This window comes from Phodopus roborovskii, unplaced genomic scaffold, assembly GCF_943737965.1.
Source record: "Phodopus roborovskii unplaced genomic scaffold, PHOROB, whole genome shotgun sequence".
Lineage (NCBI taxonomy): Eukaryota > Metazoa > Chordata > Mammalia > Rodentia > Cricetidae > Phodopus > Phodopus roborovskii.
In genome coordinates, this window is record NW_026126576.1 from 7,811,897 (window position 1) to 7,829,235 (window position 17,339).

The window sequence follows — 17,339 nt, forward strand, 5'->3', positions numbered from 1 at the left end:
AGCACTACAATATACATGAACCAATCTCCTTCCCGCTTTGCCCCAACCTCTAAAATATACAGTGGCTACAGAACCTAGCTGGCCTATGATTAGGAAAATAATACACTTACTGGATTTAAGGGGCAAAGTAAGATAGAAATCACAGTTGCAGATGAATAAAACAAATCATTAAATAAGGCATAGTATTGATTAGAATTTATTCCAAGAAGAAAATATGACATTGAAACCTATGAAAATTCAGAAAAATTGTGTTTGTAACACACATCAGTCTCGGGCTATCTTCTCCTTTAATATAGACACTGTGATTTGACAAATCTATTTCATTAAAACTTTCTAGCTAAGTACCAGCTTTCTACTTTATTTTAAACTAAAATTTTCAATCACAATATTACACAATATATATGGTAAGAAAACCAGAAAATAATTCATATTATCCTGACCCAGATTCCCTCAATGTGGTGTTAGTTGGGCAGAATGGGCAGTCTATGGGGCCTCTGGTAGTGGATCAGTATTTATCTCTAGTATACGAATGGACTTTGGGAGATCATTCCACATAGAGGGATACTCCCTCAGCCTAGACACATGGCGAAGAGCCTGAGCTTTGCTCCAAAGGATATGACAGACATCGAAGACTCCCCATGGAAGGCCTCACTCTTGCTGGGGAGCAGACAAGGGATGGGATAAAGGTTGGTTCCAGGAACAGGAGAGGAAAGGGGGATGCTGGAATTGGGATTGATATGTTAAAAATGCTTGTTTCAAATATAAATAATTATAAAAAAATTTAAAATAGCAAAATCATTCAAGAGCTAGAAAAACTGATAAATTTTACACTTTGATAGGAAATTTCTACTGTTAATAACCAAGAGTAGGAAGCAGATGAGCATGAATCTATTAGTCCCAGAAAATGCCAGTGAGCATTTGTAGTGAGATGTCCACCCTGCCTGCATCAGGTGCACTGACCATGCACAGGTGGGGACAGGACAGGGAAGGTTAGCTCTGAGTTCCTGGACCCTAGCTTGCTTTCTTGCTTTCCTGGTTGGGTTGTGGAATGAATCAGCATAGCATCCGTGAAGCAGGAACTTGCGGAGATCATCTCTTTCATGTGTAAGTGAATTCTCCCCAAATAAACCTCACTTAATCTATACTGAGTACCAGTGTATTTTATTTCCCACGCATTAAGCATCAGTGTCCAGTCTGATTACAGATTATTACAAGTTTTGATAATAGCTCCTCACCTTCTTCTCTTCCTCACTCTTTCTTAGGAAGTCTGTTTCCCGTTCAATCCAAGAATCTTTGCTCTAATAAAAACCAAATTTTAGAGTGTTTCTCACTCAGGATATACATTTAGTGCCAAAGCCAATGTGGGGAATTAAGTTTTCACACAACGTAGCAACCAAGTGGCTTAAATGAAACAGGATGTCAGTTTAAATTCTGACAATAGATAGGCTTTCTATGATCCTCCTACATGTTCATCTCTTTACCTTAGCAGACCTCTAGTGAAGTTCACAGGATTACACACAACGTGATTGGGCCCCATCAGTAATGAAAGACTGTTCCATTTAGATAATACTATAATGTCTATGTTGGAACCCTCAGTTGATTCAGATTGTGTCTTAAACCAATAAAATTACATATTGATTAAAAGGTAGCTATTGAATTAAAAAGGAAGTTCATATTTCTCTGCTCAAGAATTTTAATATATTAACCAACTTGCCTATTTAAAAAACTCATTCCATCTTTTCATGTGAAGCATGCATGCATTTTATAGACAACTTTAGTAAATTTGAAATATTTTAGAATGGAAATGGTTCTGTCTTTTTATGGAATTTTGTGTTTAATAAATCTGAAAAAAGACATCATTAGCATAATGTAATGAGCCATTACATTATGGTGTTTAATTCATATGTAAGTGTAACAAGGCATGGCTGGCTTTAGAAGTTTAAGATACATCGTCATTACTCAAATTCTGTTTATGTCTTAGTTGGAACATTCCTGATATTGGCTTCAACATTCCAAATAGAACCACTGACTTCAACAGTCTACCCAGCGTCAAAATATTTTCAATGTCAATTTCATCACTGTAAGGAAACATTTCTATAATCTGTTTTGTGAGCTTTAAAGACAAATCTTCATCCCAAGCCTGTAATATGATTGTGTTAGATTATGTTCACACCACCTGGCCAAATTTTAGATCAATTCCTAGAGGCCAGAGTTTAAGTCCAAATATATCACAGAAATGATTTCTTTTAAAAATAAAATACTTCATTAATAAATGAAAAATAGACTAGAATAAGAAAGAAAACATACTTAGTAGTGAAATCTATGTATTCTGCCACCCACTCAGTTCAGCATTCTCATCATGGCTGAAGTAAGTGCTACACATACTGGATAAATTACTTTTTGAGGCCATAGCTGTGTATGGCATTAATATGTTAGTACCTAAAACTTCCAAATGCTGGGAATTTCTCTGTATTTGACTAAGTGCATATTTTGTTTAGCTTTCACTAAAACAAAACAATTATCTGTCTAATCCATTTAATTTCATATGAAAACACATCTCAAACATAGCTATGACACAATTTTCATTGCCTGTATGTAGATTTTCCTCTTCATTGTGATTTATTAGCAATTCATAAAAATATTATAAACATATTAGGACTCAACATTCAAAAACTTGGGTGCTTTAAACTCTATGAGCTCAGTATAAACTGTATATTAATGTGTTATAAGCAAATTGCTATATCCATATAAATGGAACAAAGTATATGAACTTTAATTATTGGGGTTATTGATTTTACAGTTAGTTCAGTAAAATGTGCTACTTTTAGAATACACACAACTGCAAAAAACCTGTGTCATTTGCCACAGTTTAGTGATAAATATTGAAAGAGAATAGAGGAAAATTTGACAAAGTAAACAGTGTCTATCTGATGGGTAAAACAGTGAAAACCTTCTCTGTGTCTCTGGGTCTATGACTGATCTATGAACTTCAATGTTACATCATTTGCAAGAAATTGTTCATAAATAGTTTATATATTAAATGAGACCAATCAATTTGATAAGCATTCATTATTGTTATTACCTATTCACTTCTAAAAGTGAGACAATTTAGTTATATACATTTGTACTAAATCAACATGGAGGAAAGCCCACTGGTTTTCTTCAATACCAATACTAAGTGCCTATTTATCAAATAAATCATGTGCTTAAAATCACTAGAGCTCTTATAATTTTAATGAAGTTGTTCTAGATAAGTTGGATAGTAGTTGGATAAGTTGGATAGTTGTAAAATGGGAGGGAATATAGGTAGAATGATGAGAAATAGATAAGATAGTGAACTGCATTGAATGATAATGTATTTGATTGTGTGATCCCCACTTAATGTAAATGTTTTAAAAGAATTAGGAGGTGTGACCCTGTTGGATCAGGTATGTCCTTGTGGTAAGAAATATGTCACTGGGGGGTTAGGCTTTGAGTTTTCAAAACTCCATGCAAGCCTATTTTTCTCCGTATGTCTTTGTTTCTGTCTGTCTCTCTGTCTCTCTCCCTTTCTCTGCCTGAAGAGCAGAGTGTAAAGTTCTCACCTACTCCTCTAGCACCATGCCTGTCTACTTCCCATAATAATTATTACCAGTTAGCCTTCTAAAAATATAGTCAAGCCCCAGTTAAATGTTTTCTTTCATGAGAGTAACCATGTCATGAGGTCTCTTCATAGCTAGATAACAATATGAAAAACAGAGAGATGACAGATAAAAGGAGAATGCCATATCAAGAAACTGGTAGATTAGTAGGCTCTTGGTTAACATAGGTTTTAATCTTGTAGGGGAAATTTTCTATATGTTTTCAAGTCATGATATTTCCTTAGCAACAGCAGTCTAAGAAAAGTTACATACATATCTTCTAATTACATAATTGCCTATGGAGTGATTCACCCAATATGCTTCAAGTAAAAGAGTGACTGTTCAAAACATCCCTAATGATTAGCCTCTTCATCCTATGCATCTGTCCTCTCCCAAACATACCCAGAACAAAAGTGAAACTAGTTTTGCTTATATTCAACAACTCACATGTCAGCTACATTTAAAGACTGAATATTTAGATTAAAATTATATAAAGTAAAATATGTTTTTCATGCTGTGTTTTTGACAGGCATGTATGTTCACATAATAACCACTGCACCATGGTATCAAAAACCTCATAACCAACTTAGGAACTATTTGTATCACCTGGAAATGTCTATCTGCCTCTTTGTAGTCAACAGATTTTTCTAGTCTTTCTCCCTGGCAACCACTAATCTATATTTTTAAAATAATCCCTTTCAACTTACTAAAAATATATAACAAGATAATTAGGAATGATTTATCTTCTAAGATTTATAATTTTTGATATATTCTATTTGACTAAGATAATAACAAAGACACTAAATTGGTGTTACTCTACATAGAGAGTTGGTGATTCATACAATGCATTGTTTGTTCATTAGTTGAGTACTTTTAATTCACACTGTAAAGTTATGTACACTATGTGGAAAGAACAGGTTTGTTTATCTGGCATAAGATACTATCAAGGACAAAACTAGTACAAACAGAGAATTGATTGGTTTTTAGGCAAATGGTGGGTACCATTTGCCTGCTAATGAGAGCACTCAAGACTTGTCATGGGATGATGGAATTATTCTCTTTTCAATCACTTCTGGTAGCAAGATGTATCCATGCATGAACTCAAACTTAAAATTGTGGAAACAAATTAAAAAATAAAATTCACTTTACTTTTAGGAGATAATGAAATTCAATAATAATTTAAAAAAAGCAAATTATCATTAAGGTCATAAAGTTAAAATATAGTTTCTAATAAAACAAAATTATGAAACTTTATCAGTAGTTTTATAGAACATTTTGTAATTTCATTTACAGTATGAATAAATTCTGCTAAAGGATGTATCATGGTATCTGCTATTATTTAGGCATTTCTACTGGCCTACCTTTGCCTACCATGTGCTGGGATTAAAGGCATGTGTCATTTGTTGAAGGGTGTCTTTCTTGTATAGTTTTCTAAAAATTACAACAGTATAAACTCATCCTTCTTCATTTTTGTCTTTGCAAAAAAAGTCTGTGTTCATCTCTAAGCAGAGCTTACTAAAGTGCCAGTATGAGTTAGTTTTATATATTTCTACATTAATTAAATGTTTCCACTTTAATTACATAGTCTTGAAAAAGTCTTACGAAATTGTATTGAATATTGACTTTGACATATATGTATAATAACCTTAACATGAAGCTTATCTGTAGAATATGTCAAACATTTATACAATGATGGAAAGTACATATTGAAATTTCAAAGATTATGACATAGAATCTTCTCAAAATGTTGTAATTGACTATTTCTGTCATTCAGATCACCTACATGTAAAGGAAGATATAAAGCTTAGCAATTGCTAGACATAATTTGTTACTGAATTTTGCTGAGATAAGAATTGATTGGCAGTGACTCACCACTATGGTATCTAAACTCATATTTTATTATTACTTGTGTCCTGTGTGATATTGGATGCCAAAGAGCTCTGAGTTCCTTAATTATTAAAACATTGTTAATGTTTATTAATTTGAAGAATGAATTGGTAAACAAAGGAGAAGTACTTTAGTTTAATCATAAAGTTTCTGGGGATTCATTGCTAATATCATAAGCTTTGGTTTAAGAAAAATATAATGTGTGTGACACAGAAGTCAACTTTTCCATAAGGGAGAACAAAAGCTCTAAGTGTGTTATGAAGGTTCTTTCCTAAGGTTAGTCATTGTCACTAATTCTCAAACTATGGCTCCTTTCTTTGTCACTAAGATACAAAAAGACAGGAGGCACATTATGAAATATTTTGTTTTAGGATTTCATCACTGACTCTTTGAGAATGATAATGGAGTAAATATTATATAATCTAAAAAATATTTCTAATGAAAACTGAACAACAGAGACAATTTGGTGCTTTGCCTGTCATTCTGTAATTTATCTGTTACTGATGCACTGTGTTCCCTGGTACTGACAAAATGTCCCCTAGTACCATTATGCTGTACCTCAGTACAGAAATATTGTCCCATAATACTGGTGTATTGTGTCTTGTGGTGCAGACATACTGAAGACAAAGTCTGGTAGAATCCATGTTCACTTAGAGAAAGATATATGTACAATCTTTACTCATATTTCTCATAAATATTCATTATAATTACATCAATTATATTATTAATATAAATTATTGATAAATATTTGGAAATATTTATTAACCTATAAAAACTATAAATGTGAAATTAAATAATATATTCTCATCATGAAATCTATTGTTTAAATGATATTTATTCTTCTCATCAATATTTCCTGACTGTAACCTTCCCTCCCTACTTCCAGTTCGACCCCATTTCCCCTCTCCCTCAGGTACACTCCTCCTATTTCTTTCAGAAAAGTGCATGCTTCCTACTGATATCCACTGAGCATGGTATAACAAGATTCAATAATGCTAGAAACAAGCCTTCATATAAAGGCAAGAGGAAATCCAGTAGGAGGAAAGGGGTCCAAAGAGAAGACAAAAGTATCAGAGACACACCTTCTCCCACTGTAAAAAGTCCTACAAACATCCCAAGCTAAACAACATATACAGAGGACTTACACAGATACACACAGGCTCTGTGATTGCCTCTTCAGTCTCTGTGAGCCCTTATGAGCCCTGCATAACTGATTCTGCTGGAATGAATCTTATAAAAGAACCCTTTTATAAGCCTCTGACTCCTACAATATCTCTTCCCCCTCTTCTCCAGGGTTCTCCAAGCTCTGCCTGATGTTTAGGTTTAGGTGCCATTCTCTGCATCTACTCCCATCAGCTTCTCTAGGAAGCCTCTGTGATGTCAACTAGGCAAGTTTCATATAATTTAAGCTTCATCAGATACCCTGTGGCACAGTTGCTGAAACAACATGCTTAGGGTTTGTATTAAACAATTGTACCAGGCCATGTCCACAGACACTGAATCTCCTCTCACGATCTAGTAGGTAATCTGCTGCCATCTGAAAATCTAAACATAACCTAGGATGCCTTCCCCTGGGAAGTGTGAATTTTCAAATCATAGGTACTGACTGTGGTAACTGGGAGGCAGACAAAATTCTTAGTGAACTTCACTTAAATACCAAAAGTCTTTAAGGGGAAAAAAAAAGTATAATCCCTTTTGGACTTGAATAAAGATCTCAGGGAGAAGGTAACATGGGAGATGATCCTTTAAGGTTAAAGGTCACGCTATGGAGATGTGAGCACAAAGAAAAGAATGAGTATTTGTTGAGGTGATGCTTGGACAGCAGTGCCTTGTAGGATATATTTGAATGATCAGTAAAATATAAAGCTTAGTTCCCAACTGAGTATTAATTGAAATCGCTACAGGCAGCAGAAAAATAGTTTGAATGTATTTTAAGAAAATATGCTCACATAACCACACCAATATATGCAAATGCACATTCTAGTTAAATTACATATTTATAGAGTATTAGTAGTTTAAACAAGAGCAACCTACTTGGACTACAGGAGATGTATTGGAGAAACCTCTTTGGATTGCCAGTTATAGAAATAATGTTATCTATGTAAATAATAGTCATCAATGTAGAATGTGCATTGAAGTGAGTATGAAGTAATTATGTAACAACTGCTACATGTTATCACAGTAAATATTAATTCAAATAATTATGAATATTCCAGTTGAGATAAGATATTATAGAAATATTTTATGTAAACTATAGAACTAAGATGAATCACAATGCTTCCTTTAATTTTATATAAATTGTGATATTTTTAATAGTAAATTAGTAAGCAAATTACAGAAAAAATATAATCCAATGTGACTTTTTAATTTGTTTGCAGAGAAATCATCTAATCTATAACTAAAATTAGGCTGCAACATTATTTAGCCCAAGATTTTTGAAGTCACCATGATTGTTCTGCCTGAGGGCTTGTGATTATAGGTGAGTCTTACTATCCCTGGTTTTGTTGTAATATTTTCTCATCTACTTGAAGCTTATAATTATTCATTGTCAATTCAGGTACAAGCAATGAATTTTCCAGTAACCAATGAAATTTCTTTAATTAACTAAATTTAAAAAAAAGAGTATTTCTTTAAAACTTCAATTTAAAACAACTTAAACTTTGCAGAGAAATATTATTTGTTAACACCAAACAGATATTATCCATGCTGTTATCAGAGGAGCTTCTACTTGTAGAGGGAAGTGGGGAATGCACAGCTTTATGGCTGCTAACATGAGGAAGATAACTGACAAACCAAACTTATTTATCTCCTTAAAGCACAAACATCATCATGGAAGGAGGCATACAAAAAATGTAAGGCTGAGCATTGGTGGCACACACATGTTCAATCCCAGCACTTGGGATGTGGAGGCAGAGAGATCTCTGTGATTTTGAGGCCAACCTGGTCTACTGAGCTAGTTCCAAAGCAATACAGAGAAACCCTGTCTTGAAACACAAACAAATCAAACAATGTAAGAGCCAGAAACCAGAGATAGGAAAAAAGGGCTAAGAAATGTTCTCTTTTAATATTGCACAACCAATGGAATTATAACTCATACAGTGTCTGCCTGCCCTAGATAAGATGGGCCCTGTGAACAGTCAATCACGGTTCTGCGAGAGCTTCATGGGGTAGTATCCCTCTTTACTATAGCATTGGCTACTGATGGATTTGGGGGAAAGACAGATCTTGTCTTCAGTTTTATACTCAGTGATGAATGTATCAGGCTCCAGTGGATAGTTCCAAACCCATGATCAGACAAAGAATGCTGATTCAACTCAACAAGTCTCAAAATACAAGCAAATACAAAACCAAAAAGAAAGAACTGTGAGAAAGGTACTTGTCGGGTTAGTGGGTTGCAAGAATGTAGGGAGACTAGGGCAGTTTGGGATACATTGATCAGAATACACATATGTGTATGATATTGTTGAAGAACAGATTCAATAAAACTAATTGAAAATAAGTGGATGGACAAAATTGTTACAGAGATCTTCTCATCCATAACAGTAAGTGTCTGCTTTGTTTTATGATTCATTCACAGTTCCTTTTCTCTGGAAACTGCACATTTAGTTTCCTAATAAGCTTCCTAATATTATTTCGTGGTTTAGAAACTTTTATTAATTTATTCATTTTTAAGAATGATCATAATTGTTATTTTTTTAATTAAATTAATTAAAAAGTTATTTTTTTTTCTGCATGAGTGTCTATGTTCAATGTGTGTGCCTGATTCCTTTGGAGGCCAGAATAGGGAATTTGATCCCCTAGAAGATGAGTTACAAATGACTGTGACCTTCCATGTATATGCTAAGAATTAAATCTAGGTAGTCTTGGAGAACAATCAGTCACCTTTTACTGCAGAACCATTTCTCCCATAATGATTTTTACATATCACAGATACTTATAAATATTTTTGGATTTCTGAGTTGTATTCTACAACAAATTGAACATTATTTTTATGTTCTACCTTCAGTAAAAACAATGATGAAATCTACTGAAATGTAATGGATCATGGGAAATATATACTGTTTAAAAATATTATTTTCTTGTAGAAAATATTGATTGTTTGTCTAGAAATATCATATGTCTAGACTAAATGATTATAAAGTGTTTGGTGTCCAGACAAATAATTGACTTAAAATGTCTGTTTCAATTTTTTAGATAGATATTATGATGAATTTTGCTAAACTATTACAATAGTTGGGAGGCTGCAGCTATGAGTATAGGAAAGATGTGCTAAACTGATCCTTTGTCTTGTAAAAAATAAAAGAAAAACATAGCTCTGTTATGATGCAGTTTCATATTAAAGATTCCCTGTCAACATCTATAAAATATATATTTAAGACAATTTATTGATGTATCCAACTGTATATGGTATTTATAATTTATGTGACAATTACATAAAAATTAACAACAATGAAAAAATGAATCTATATCACACAACATAGGGGAGTCTATAAATGGTGATTTGAGATGTTTATATGAGTTTTACACTGAGGTAAACATTTTTACAAGGAAAAAGTAGATAAGACATAATAGCGTCAGAAGCAAAATAAAGTAAAACTACATGGGAACACAATCATATTCCTCTTATTTGATGAATCATGTCCCCATCCTTCACACATGTGCCAATGACCTAGCTTTGGGACATATTTAATTGACAACAGGTTCTTTGCAGATGCAACTCAGAAATAAGGTAATATAGCACCATGCTGAAGTAAGAACTTGGCTTTGTCACTACAGCCTTACTATATAAATAGGAGATCACATAAATTCATGCTTAGAGTGGCATGTGAGGACAAGGAAAGAAAACGGGAAGCTAGCTGCTTGATTATAAAGATAAACATTGTGGAGAAGGTTCTGCAAGAGAATGGACATAGTAGATGTCTTATGATCAAAGTAGCAAGGAATGGGGTGAAAAGAGTTTGTCTCAGAATCTTTAAGGTGTCATTGGTTAATTTCAAATACATATAGTCTCCAAATTATCAGAAAAGAAATCCTGTCATTAAAGCCACCCTTTTTGTTTGAAATCACAAGAAGCTAATATGCCATGCTTAAAGCACAGCATTTTAGAGCTGCTAAAATATAAAATGAATAAATTATGAGAAAGAATGACAAAGTCAAATACAAACTGGTTGGCACATGTGTACGTTACATAAGACAACTCTTATTTTTATGAAAGGGTTATAGTCTACCCTTTGCTTTTGAAAGAAAAGTGCATAGAAGACGATATTCTGGGAGATGAGAAGCTATAGCTGTTTGTGGCAGAGAGGAGAGTTTCCACTTTCTAAATAAGGGTTAATGGGAGATTATATTTGTTACTGTTAAAAATGAAGTTCCTGCTGTAGATGAGAGAACAGTATCAATACAACTTAGAGAAAAATCCCTGGTTGTTAATTGATAGAAATGGTTTCACGAATCAACCCAGAATCTCCTCTCCTTTGTATACAGCATTTAATATCCTCATTAAAAGATGACCATGTTGACAAATAACTTTGTAATACATAGAAAATGTTTTTGATGACTGTGTCTTTATGGGCAAGAAAATTTAAATATACCTCAAGGATTTCTCTAGCGAGCAAGAAAGCTTACATAAATGGAAAACTGAGATTTTAGCCTCATTATTGCTGGATAGAAACTAGTACTAACAGTTTGAATTGTAATACCTAAACAAGATCAACTAATGAACATTTAATAATGTATAGTTTTGGTTTTTTGATAAACAGCTAGTTTTCATAACATGAAAACTTGATAATTAGTACGTAGTTGTGAGAGTTTTGACAAAGTAATAACAGTTGGTTAGAGGAAATGGAAATGGGGAGCATGGGTGTTGGTGAATTTACAATTTGTATTTCTGTGCAGTCATTACATAAATACTTTTCTATGTCATTTATGAGTGTTATAAAACTTCTTGAAATGTTGATTTGATTGCAACTTTGTATTCTTAAAGAGCCGTTGGCTAGGACAGCAGTGGTAACTTAAGTCAAGGGATTTTATTACTTTATGGACATGACTAAGTTTAAAAGTGTTTAATATCTGGGAACTATTTTTAACTTTTCTGATGTTTTAATTTCTAAGACTGTCACCAATGCTAGTATAAATTGTTTCCAAACAATAAAATTATTTATAATTACAGTATGACTTTTGAGCAGAGTGGCTTGGTTCATCCCAGTGATACTCAAAATCCAACAGACAAAACTGGAACACGTTTCTTCAGTCTAAGAGATGAAAAATGGATCAAAATTCTCTTATCCACATTTGTAGTTCATTTTTCTATGATACTGACATTAGTTTCATTATCAGTGAAGTCATCTACCTTGTTCACACAATCAGAGCCACTGCAATAAACAAGCTTTCCAGTCAATGAGAATTTCTCAAGTATCAGTGGTTATTATCATTCTTTTGTAAGTATGAATTCATAGTTAAATTACTTATAATAAATGAATATATTTTAGAATAGCTCAGCTATGTGTACTTACATACAAATACCTGTGAAATCATCTTTGATTCATAATTGCATGAACAATGAAGGCCTTGTTAAACAGGGAAATCTGGAAAAGCGCCAGTAAACAGCCCTGTTCTTTTGACAGTATTTGAGTTAAAATTGCAAAATCAGCATGTACTATTATCATTTTTAATATCCCCCAAGTCTGTTTGGGGGAGCTGAACTTTTTTTGTTTGGCTAAAATGTTTAACATGAATACATCAGCTGTTATATCCAGTGAACAAATCATCACATAAGAAATGCACATACGTTAATGAAAAACAAAGCCCCTTTTATAGACTGTTTTTCAACAAGGGTCTGGAAAAATTGTTACTATTGTTTTTCTAATATACCCTTATTCTTTATGTAGAATCAATAATTCTGATAAATATACAAAGTATGAAGAACAGCAGTCTAAGACAATCTAGTAGAAAGTTAAGTGAAAATGTAAAACATGAGCACTGGACAATGCACACAGCCCATGTAGATAAATAAGTGGCTAGATGGATATACAGAGATGCATCCCACATCTGCAGCATTTCTTCATTTAGGTGTAACACAAAACCATCCATCAAAGATACAAAAAGTTTTATTTCACAATTTAAACATTGTTAGAATTGACTGTAGTAAACATACTTTGCCACAGGGATTTTTGTGGTACATTGAAATGAAGAAAAATATTGTGCTGATTACTAACTCAAGTTGCTTGCTTTTAATCAGGATAATCAATTATCCTGGATGACAGAGGGAAAAAGTAAAGAAAAAGGAAAATGGGATTAAATATGAAGGTTGTCTATAATGAAATAGTTTTGGTTTTTTTTTTTTTTTTTTTTTTTTTTTACACAAGTCCAGAAGAATATCCTTTATTTAAGCTGTAGGCAGAATTGAGACAGCAGAAGAAAACTTGAATACAAAATTCTGAACCTTTGTTAAAATGTGATAATTAAGAAGTATTTGTTATTTAAAAATTTTGGACTCCATAATGTATATTAAAATTATACAAACATATTTACTTATTTTGTGGAAATGCTTTAGTTCTATATACTCAAATCACCAAAGCTATCATCATGGTGGAAAAAATGCCATCACATTAGAGCATCCCCTCACATACAATTTTATTCACTCTTCTTCCTTTAGTGGAAATCAACTAACATAAATCAGTTTTGCATGTTTTGCCATACTTCTACTGAAACCTACAGAAGTATTTTTGGGTTTGATTTCTTTTGTTGGACACAAGTTTTAGAACCTATTGTAAGACCCTCAGAATGAGGAGTCTTCCAGGTTCGGTGGATACCCCAAGAACTCAATGTCCAGTCCAGTTGCTGCAAAACGCAAGAGGCTTTAATGAACAGGAAACATTTGCGCAAACGGGCTCCTCCAGCACGCAGGCTAGGGAGAAGCCCCCTCCCCTGGGCCCAGGTGTTTTTAAAGGCAAACCCACAAGCTTAGGGAGGGAGTGGGACCCTCTGTCCATTGAGTACGTGACCCTTGGAGGCCGCCTGATGGTCTCGCTATTAGGGTCAGCAGACCTTAGGGCTTCAGGTGTGCTAGTTAATCTTGTCTGGGCAAACCAGAGTTACAACTGTCTCTTGACCCTATTTACCACCTGTTGACTCACAGGAAAGGAGGGGCAGTGTAAATTCTTCTTATCTCAGGGCCCTGTGAGAGGAAGCTAGCAAATTCCAAGGAACAGATATTGGTTTCTAAGTTAGTCCATCATTAACATTACTTTTTAGGTCTTTCAATGGATATGTTTTGTTAATAACATTGATTTTGAAAATTCAGGTCACGGTTTTTGCAGGCAATAAAATGTCATTCTAAGATGACTTAATTCTAAAAACACACTAATTGCTTTCATTCTGATCAAAATATATTTAACAGATGTGATTAAGTGGAAGATCTGGAAATAGAAAAGTTATCCTGATAGTGACCTAGTATTCTGCAAGGATGGAAAGAAGCAGTAGAGTGAATTAAAAAGGAGGTAAGTAGCTAGAGATATGACTCCGTGGTTTAAAAGCACATACTGCAATTGCAGAGAACCCTTGTTCAGTTCCCAGCATCCATATAAGGTGATTTAGAAACATCTATAACTTCAGCTTCAGAGAAATAGAAGCTGTGTCTTGGTATCTATAGGAACCTGTATTCAAGTTTGCATTGCCATACAGATACAGACATGTATATACATAATTAAAAATTTTAAAAAAAATATTTTTTAAACAAAGAAACAAAATGGTGGAATCATTAAGATGTACAAGAAAGGGAAAAATACTGCTTGCTTTTGTAAGGAGAAATCACAGAGCATTTCCAGAAGATAGAAATGACAACAGACTCTCTTTGAGGTGGTTTAGATATGAAGTATTCCCACAAAGACAGGGTGTTATGGTCTTCTTAGCTCCTATTGCTATTTTATTTATTTGTTTGTTTGTTTATTTATTTATTTTTATAACCAAGGCCATTTAAATGAAAACGAACATTTAACCACAATATTTTGGAATTTGGGTGTCATTCTTTCCAAACTACTTTCTGCTGGTAAGGGGTGCTGTCATGGGGGATTCTATTATTTTGTAAACTTACTAAACCTTAGGAGGTATGCCTGAGCTGAAAGAGTCAGTTCATTTAGGGAAGGTTCTCATTCATGTTTTGTTCCTGTTTCCTGTCTCCACCCACCCCCATAATCTTTGTTATTCACAATGAGATGAAAAAAGTCTCTCTCTGCAGTACATTCCAGTCATGACATTTTACATTGGTATTTGAGGCCAAGGACATTCTGACCTCCGAAACTCCCAGTCAAACTAAACCCTTCCCTCCTCAAGTTTTAAGTCTCTTTCCTTTCCCCTTCCTTAAATTCCTTAGGACTTGCAAGGCAGTGGTGGTCCATGCTTTTAATCACAGCACTTGGGAGGCAGAAGCAGGAATATCTCTGTGAGTTGGAGACCAGCATGGTCTACAAGAGCTAGTTCCAGGAAAGCCTCTAAAGCCACAGAGAAGCCCTGTCTTAAAAAACAACAAAACAAAACAAAACAAAAAACAAACAAGCAAACAAAAACTCTTTAAGTCTTTTCCCTTCCCACTTCCTTAAGCTCCTCAGGTCTCTTTCTTCCTCCTGTAAGTTCTTTGGGTCTCTTCTAGTCAATATGGAATAAGTTAAAACATCAATTTCACTAGTATTTCTTTAATGGCTGATAGCAAACAAATTTATCATGTGTTGGGGCCACGTTTATATATTTTTTTTCTTTTCAATTATTTTCCCCTTACCTTCAGGGACTTGTGTTCCTTTCTTTTTAATTTTTGATGATCAAGAACTGCCACATATCTGTGCCAGTCTGGTCAGATATGTGTGTTACCAAATTTTATAGTTCATGGCTTATTTGTTTACTTTTCTGAATATTGACTTTAGAGTGAACTATATCTTTAAAAGCTCGATAATTCAAATTTAATACATGTATATATATATATTTGAATTATATATATATTGCCATGGGTAATATTATTGTGTCTTAACAAATTGTTACCTACCTCATTATTACAGTTGTTTAGTTATTTTTTATTTAAACTTTTATCAGGTTTAAATGTCTAAGTTTTATATTGGAATACATGATTCATACAACGTCCATGGTTTTTCTATTTTAAGTGAGTTGAGTCAACTCATTTGTCTTTTTTCCAATATAATTGCCAGTTATTTGAAAGCAATACTTTTGTGTTAGTTAGCTTTCCACTACTGTCACAAAGTATCTGAGATCATCAATGTAAAAATAAGTGATGGTTTTGATTGTAAGTTTTAGTACAAGTGCATTGTACTCTATTACTTGGGTTACATAGCAAGCTAGTACGTAATCGTTGGAATACTGATTGAGCAAACTACTTCCCACATACACAGTGTGAAAACTAGAAAGGAAGAAGAGGGACCTGAGGCTCTACATCTCATAGACAGCACCACCACAGTGATTTTACATCCTTAATCATGTCTAACTCTACAGACTCTAAGGACCTACCACTTCCTGAAACTGCTAGAGGCTGAGTCTTCAACACATGTACATTTGGGAGCTAATTCAGATTCTAATTTAAAGAGTCACACTCAGTGAATTCATTTATCAAAAGAAAAAAATAGAAGTTTTCTAAACTAGTTATTGAAAAGCAATTAACTTAAAAACAAAGTTAGCAATATTTGTAGTTTATGACATAAGCACATAAGCAATGCAAATCTTTAAAAATGTGTGTGTGGGTTTGTGTAGTGTTCGTTTGTAAGACCCTCAGAATGAGGAGTCTCTCAGTTTCGGTCGGTACCCCCAAGAACTCAATGTCCAGTCCAGTTGCTGCAACATACAAGAAGCTTTAATGAACAGGAAACATTTGCACAAATGGGCTATCTCAGCATGCAGGCTAGAGAGAAGCCCCATTCCCCAGCACAGGTGTTTTTAAAGGCAAAACCCACAAGCTTAAGGAGGGGGGTGGGAACCTCTGTCTATTGAGTATGTTACCCTTTGAGGCTGGATGGTCTTGCTATTAGGGTCAACAGACCTTAGGGCTTCAGGGTAATAATCTTGTCTGGGCAAACCAGAGGTACAGTTATCTCTTCGTTTCTTAAGTACCCTATTCACCACCTGCTGACTCACAAGAAAGAGGGGCAGTGTGAATTCTTGGTATCTTGTTATCTCAGGGCCTTATAAGGGGAAGTTAGCAAATTCCAAGGAACAGATGTTGGTCTGGGTTAGCTTTCCAGGTTAGTCTGTCCTTCATTTCAAGTAGGGAGTTTCTTTAACTTTACTTTTTTGTCTTTCAAATGGATGTGTGTGTGTGTGTGTGTGTGTGTGTGTGTGTGTGTGTGTGCCTGCAGGGTTCCACGCACCTGTGTAAGTACAGAGATCAGAGATGGGCATTGGGTTTCTCACCATCTCATTCTCCATGTATTCTTCTGGAGCAGGATCTCATGACAAATCTTGAGTTAGTGTTTTTTGGTTAAGCTGTTGCTCAGTAAGGCCCAATGATCACCCAACTGCTTCCAAGCCTGCACAATATGCCAACTATTTTTGTTTTGTTTTTAAATATTTATCTTAGGTTTGTTTGCCTGAATGTGCATATATAAGCCATGTGTGTACCATGTCTTTGTATCAGAACAGGTCATTGGAACTCCTGCAACTGAAGTTATGGATGCTTTGGTTGCTTATGAGCTACCATTGTGGTTCGGGGAGGGGGGGCAGGGGTTTGGTCATAGGCTTCTAGTTATATCACACAGTGCTTTAAGGACTAATCATTTCTCTGTTCCCCACAAGGTTTTAAGGTGAATAATAAGATCTGAACTACACTTCTTATGCTTG